Source organism: Botryllus schlosseri, chromosome 5, assembly GCF_051294905.1.
Source record: "Botryllus schlosseri isolate E-star chromosome 5, Bs_hap1, whole genome shotgun sequence".
Lineage (NCBI taxonomy): Eukaryota > Metazoa > Chordata > Ascidiacea > Stolidobranchia > Styelidae > Botryllus > Botryllus schlosseri.
In genome coordinates this window covers 26,518,184-26,524,644 of record NC_137240.1, presented here as the reverse complement: position 1 = coordinate 26,524,644, position 6,461 = coordinate 26,518,184, and the positions used below count along the sequence as shown (strand labels likewise).

The 6,461-nt window shown below is 38.3% G+C and overlaps 1 protein-coding gene across 1 annotated transcript in view; it reads left to right on the top strand.

Annotated features, from left to right (window-relative positions):
- Nucleotides 1-6,461, top strand: part of LOC145439887 (uncharacterized) — a 131,922-nt gene that overhangs the window by 40,462 nt on the left and 84,999 nt on the right. The window lies entirely within an intron of this gene.

The following is a 6,461-nucleotide window of genomic DNA, read 5'->3' as shown; positions in this document are numbered from 1 at the left end:
ATATAAGGTTTACAGTATGCGCTCAAACATATATTCCAAAAATTAATTTCCACGGAACACCAGCGCTGAGAGGAATATCTTGCGATTATAATCGGATTACACCCTCTCCGAGACAATTATTCCGATGTTCTTCAATGCCAGATAACGTGAATAGTAAAATTATTATGGTGTTAGGTCTTGGCGCATATTGCACGTATTTTCAAATTGCCATGTATTTTCGTTGCATGCAGCATCATTATTACACATTGTCAGGAGTGGAATACATTGATGATATTGCTATTTTCAATAATTCATCTGACCCTAGCAATGGTTCTCAATCGGATATCCGCAAGACATTTAAGAGTTGCAATGGTATGGCTTACGTAATTTCTGATTTTCTAAGTTAGGGTAGATCTGTGCAAACTAATTTTAATGTAAGCCATACGTTCAACGGGTTGGGCCGATGATATATATATATGTACGGATACCGGGTAGGAATATTGATTCAAACTTATTGTGACTTGGAGATGTTTGGCTGGGGATTTTGAAATGGGACATAAGTAAAATTGGCTGATCTCATAATAAGGACAATGTATCGTTATGTAGTTTTATGGTTGTAGTGATAGCATTCAACTTTCGTGGTACTCTGCGGCGGTTTGCTGTAGTATCGTGCTCCGTATCATGAACACATGGTGTCGAAGCGGAGGGGTGACGGAATCTACGATTATGCGAGATGTATTTTCTCCAAAACTAGGATAGTACAGCCGAAATATAAGGTTTCCTGTCTGCACCCAAGAATATTCCGCAACTTCACTTTCACAGAAAAACCACTGAGCTTAACATTTTTCGATTATATTCGGGTTACGCCCTCTGCAAGACAGATTCTTCGCATGCCTCTCACTATCAGACAACCGCCAATAAAATTATCGCGGTAACAAATAATTGACTCGTGGCTCATAAAAGCTTAAAAAAAATAATGGAATCACAGATTGTGCGATTATATTATTATCATTACAGATAGTCAGCATCCTAATAATCAAGGATACTGCTATAATTTCACGTTGTATCTCACGCATGTGAAGGTGGGCTCATATCAATTAGTTTTTGAGGTTTCATATTTTATTCTCTATTTTGACTGATAACTATAGACTGAGGCTATACAGTTACTTATACATAGTTTAGCAGTTCTACGTATGCGTGAGTGATACGACGCCTTTTTGCATGTCTATTTGACTCTATATTCATCCCTCGTTTCAAAATAAATGGAGACTTTCATACAGCTATCAAAATGCAATGACGTAATTATGCCTCGTACTTCTAAAAATAATCTTGACTTGAATTTTGACTTGACTCGTGACTTGACTTGACTTGACTCGACTTGACTCGAGTCTCCTCCAAAAATCGAGTGACTTGACTTGACTCGAGTCACTTTCCAGAATCGATTGAGTTGACTTGACTCGAGTCAAAATGTGAAAAGGCTCAAGAGGACTCGTGAATCGAAGGTAGTGACTTGATCCCAACACTGATATATAGTTGTATATTAGTTTTATGATGAAAATGCCTTTGAAGGTACAGAACTTGAATATACAATTGAATAATATATTCATATTCTATCAAACCCGAGTATCTTCGGTTGACACTCATCTCATCAAGAAATAAATAGCTTGTAGTTATTTCATCATATCAAAGGGTTTGATGAAGGATCAAGAATTATGTATTTTCTGTTCCTGCATTCCGTACAGCTGGGTCTCCAGCACGTGCATTACGCATTGATGAATGTGGTTTATTATTTCTTTGAATATCTGACACATAGTTGAAGTTTACACGGACTTCATAAATTCTTAATGCCCTCTATTTCAAGTTGAAAGTCAGTATAAGAAGTCACGATGCTTGTACAGCATTGAAATCCCTCACAGAATTTCTCTAATCCATCCATTATACGTTACGGATACGAGCATGTCAAGCCAGGCGGGCATGAATCAAAGTAAATCCGACAGTCAAACAGAATTTAAATGCTAGAGCCGCGGTTACTTTAGCATTTTCTTTTCCTGATTCACATTTTTTGAATTTAATGCGATTATGTTCTTTATGCTACTAAAATTCGATCGTTTATGCGCTCAATTAACTGCGCAGAAGATGTTGTATGTGAGCTTATTCTTCCATCAAGAACAAATATTCTACTTGTGTGATATATTATACGAAATATTCTAGGATATAGGCCTACATATTTAGTTAATTCATTTGCATTTGACGTATATACGCCTATACATATAGGCCTAGGACAGTGGTTCTTAACCTTGCCTCCTTGCCTCCAAGGCGGCGCTGGAGATTTCGAAGGGATTACGGAAACGCTCAGGAGGCGATATGGCGGGCGCTGGGCTCAGGGGGTGATATGGGGGGCGCTGAAGGAAAATGGGTTCGCAGTAGATTATGTAAGTAGTTAGTATGATCGGTCGTGACCTGCCTGGGGTTCTTATGGGCCCGCTCGCACATCGTATGGAAAACTCGTGTTGGCATATCGTACTTTTGGACCCCCCTATCGCTCGCACATCGTAATGCGTTCTTATGGGTGCGCTCGCACATCGTACTTTCAAGTATAGGCATCTCTCGCATGTCGTATTGGAAACTCGTGTTGGCACATCGTACTTTTAGGTATAGGCAACTCTCGCATGTCGTACTTTCGCGTATAGGCTGTGGCGACGATGTGCCCACGGATTCTTGTGTCGTAGTGAACTAACGTTGTGGATATAGACCGCAGCGATGATGTGCCTGTCGTGTATTCTTACGGGATCTGTGGTGACTCGCCATGTGTTCTTATGGGCGTGGCGGTGATTCGTACTTTCGAGTATAGGCATCGCTCAACCGGTGTCGAGTCGTAATTTCAGGCATAGGCGGTGGCGGTGATTCGCCTGTCATGTATTCTTACGGGATCTGTGGTGACTCACCATGTGTTCTTATGGGTGCGGTCGCATGCGGCTATTGCGTCTTATGGGTGCGGTCGTGATTCGTACTTTCGGGTATAGGCTGCGACGGTGACTCGTATTGAAATACTCGTGGTCGTGATTCGTACTTTCAGGTATAGGCTGCGGCGGTGAATCGTAATGAAAATTCGTGGTCGTGATTCGTACTTTTGGTTATAGGCGGCGGCGACATGCTAATGTTTTCAGGTATAGGCGGGGTCGCATGATAGCGTTACAGAGATAGGGATCGGTCGCATGCTAACGTTTTCGGGTATAGGCGGCGGCGGTATACTAACGTGAAAACTCGTGGTGGCATGCTAATGTTTTTAGGTATACGTGCGGCGACATGCTAACGACGATAATGTGTCTGTCATGTATTCTTACGGGATCTCTGGTGATGTGCCATTGTTTCTTATGGGTGCGTCGGCATATCGTACTTTCGGGTATAGACTCTCGCACGTCGTACTTTCGCATGTCGTGCTTTCGCGTATAGGCTGTGTTGGTGATTCACCATGTGTTCTTATGGGTGCGGTCGTGATTCGTACTTTCGAGTATAACCATCTCTCGCGCGGTGTTGAATATGTACGAGTCACCAACAATAATCACACAAACGGAAACGCGGCCTGTTTGCAAGGGGATTACGCAGTGTGCGTGCGACCTATATTTCGAATGACCTGTGTGCTGAATTATTTCCCGTCCGGCCGTGTGCTACTATCGATTATTACACTACTCCAGTCAGCGCGAAATAGTTTGCTAAATCTAAGAATCAGTCGCATGGTGTTACTTTAGTAATTAGTTTACCATAGAGCTGGCGTAGACGGTGATTCGAATACCGACAAATTTTCACTTATTTCTGACCCAACCCTAATCCTCTGTGAAGTTGACGCTTATTCAAAAAGGTGTGAAATAATTGTAAAATCCTAATCCGAAACCGATTATTTTGACTTTGGTGTAGTGCACATTGAAATAGGATTGACAAACATGACTACCAACTTCCCCACAGTCCCGTTTCGATATTATACACACATTGATTTGAAACAAGTAATGAAATATTACAACTCTATTCACGGTCTGGCTTTCCGTTTGTCAAAGAGATATTTTACATCTTACCATACTCAAAAGAATTATTCACAACATTACCAATTGTTAAAAATCTAGTTTTCAATTACTTGATTATATCACTGCAACTCATGAATTTAAATTAATTCATCCTGGTTGTATTCGTATGCTCGGTCTTTTTTATTCAATTGTAAAGGTTGTTACTATTCTGAAAACAAAGTATTTACTAATCGATGCATATACGATTTGACTTGGACATATTATATTTTGAGTATACGAGATTTGAATGTCAGAACAATAACTGAGAATTAATTTATCACAATTAAATCCGTATATTACAGCGTAAAAGATATTGGAATGTCAGCAACTCTGTAAGGTCATAGTTACTACCACTAATTTACCCGACCAACTCGTCATGATCATTCCCGAAATCAACACAAACATGACCACTGACTTGAGTTAACCACAAAACAGCATCAAGTTTTAAATCCACTTGTAGCTTACGGCTTATTTGAATGCGGGTTATGTTTTGTTGTAATTGAGTGTACGGAAATAGTATGACGTCTCGACATCTTACCATCTTGCCATATTCAAAGAATCAACCACAATAACATTGTCAAGTAAATCCGTTACGCGACCAACTCAAACAGTATCAGTATGAAAAACAGCCAAACATACACGAATCCATACAATCACTAAAACCTAAAATCCATAACAAGCTTGGTTGTATTCATATCCCTACGCATCTTTTTTATTCAAATTGAAAAGTCGTTACTATTCTGTAAGATAGAGGAATTACTACGCGGTATATTCTGCAAGACAAACTAATTACTACTCGGTATATTTTGAAAGACAAAAGTAATTACTTCTCAGTGACGGCGACTTGAGATTAACATAATATGTTTGAGTATACGAGATTTGACAGTCTGACCATCGTAGTTGAGAATTCATTTCTTACAATCGAACACAGGTGTTGTATCAAAAATTATCATGATGTAAACATAGGGATTGACACATTGATTTGACATATGAGATTTTGTAATAGTTGATCATTACTTTATTATTAAATTATTTGTGTTAATTAGATCCGCATTGTGGTAAATGTTATGACAACAACAAACTTTTCAGTACCAATGTTATTGACATATTAAGCTGTAAAACTATGTGTGTCTGAAATGTTCTTGATAGGAAAATTACTCCACCTTGGTAAAAATCACTCTGCGTATCGCGGATATCAGAAAATATTTCCAGTAACCAAGACTAAAGATGAAACGACAATATCGGTATTATTACATTCAGCAATCAGTACAATTATTAAAATCTATCGTTTGCGATAAACAGCACTAAAGATGTAATAATTCCAGTATTCATACATTGAACATCCGATACAAAATGCTTTATTATCCCGATTCCCAACGGGTAATTGAAACGACTATGTGTAGAATCAGTATATCACAATATCGTTACTATTGAATCCAACGATTTATTGTCGGAATTTGTGACAGAGAATTGAAACATATGCACTTTACAGAGTATGAAAATATCACTTTGAGTATCGAGTACCGTTCGAAGCTAGCAATCAATTCTTAATCATTTCAGTAACTCCCCATTGTGCGTGCTAAATGTAAAATATCGCGAGGTTATACACTCTAAGACTTTGATCATTGTAAAAGTAAATTGTGATATGTTTGTTAGATGCATCCAATTCAACTAGAAGTGTCTAGTGCCCAACACTCGTAATATTAAAAAAGTACTTGCTACACTGTTATTTGCTAAACGTGTTTTGTATTGTTGTTCATTTCTAGTATTGATTGTTCTTGAACCCTCAAATAATAATTCCCGACACGAAACCAAGCCGCTGAAAGTCGTTACCATCACGAAGATACAATGTGTACGATGTTTGTCAAATGTGTCCTACCTGGCCAACAGAAAACAATTTTCACTAGCTTGGTAATGAAACCGAAGTCTCCATTCGATATTTTGTTTGTGTCAAATACTTTACAATGAACACATTTGCGTGGTTGAGCTTTACATCATCAAGCTGTTATTTGTAAATCAAGATTTCGGTAAACTTGTAAATGTATCGTTTAACTAACTGACATTTAGTGATTGGGGAACATACCAAACGATACACATCCATCTCCGAAATACTGCATTGATCTTAATTTCCATCATCGTGATAAGCGAAGTACATTTGTTTTGAATTCATAACAATAGGCTTTTCTATGGCATGATAAATTATTGACAAGTTCTGCTCAGAAGATTGGTTGCATATCACTAAAAATAATATACCACACATATTATTACTGTTACTCCATTCATCGGTATTTTTTCTGTTGTCGATTTTCAAACGAGTAAAATTTATTACTTGAGTTGCTCTGCTTAATGTAAATGTAAACTCACCCGTCTTTCAACAACAAACAATGTTAAAAAAGTATGCAATCAAACACAACAAGTTTTACG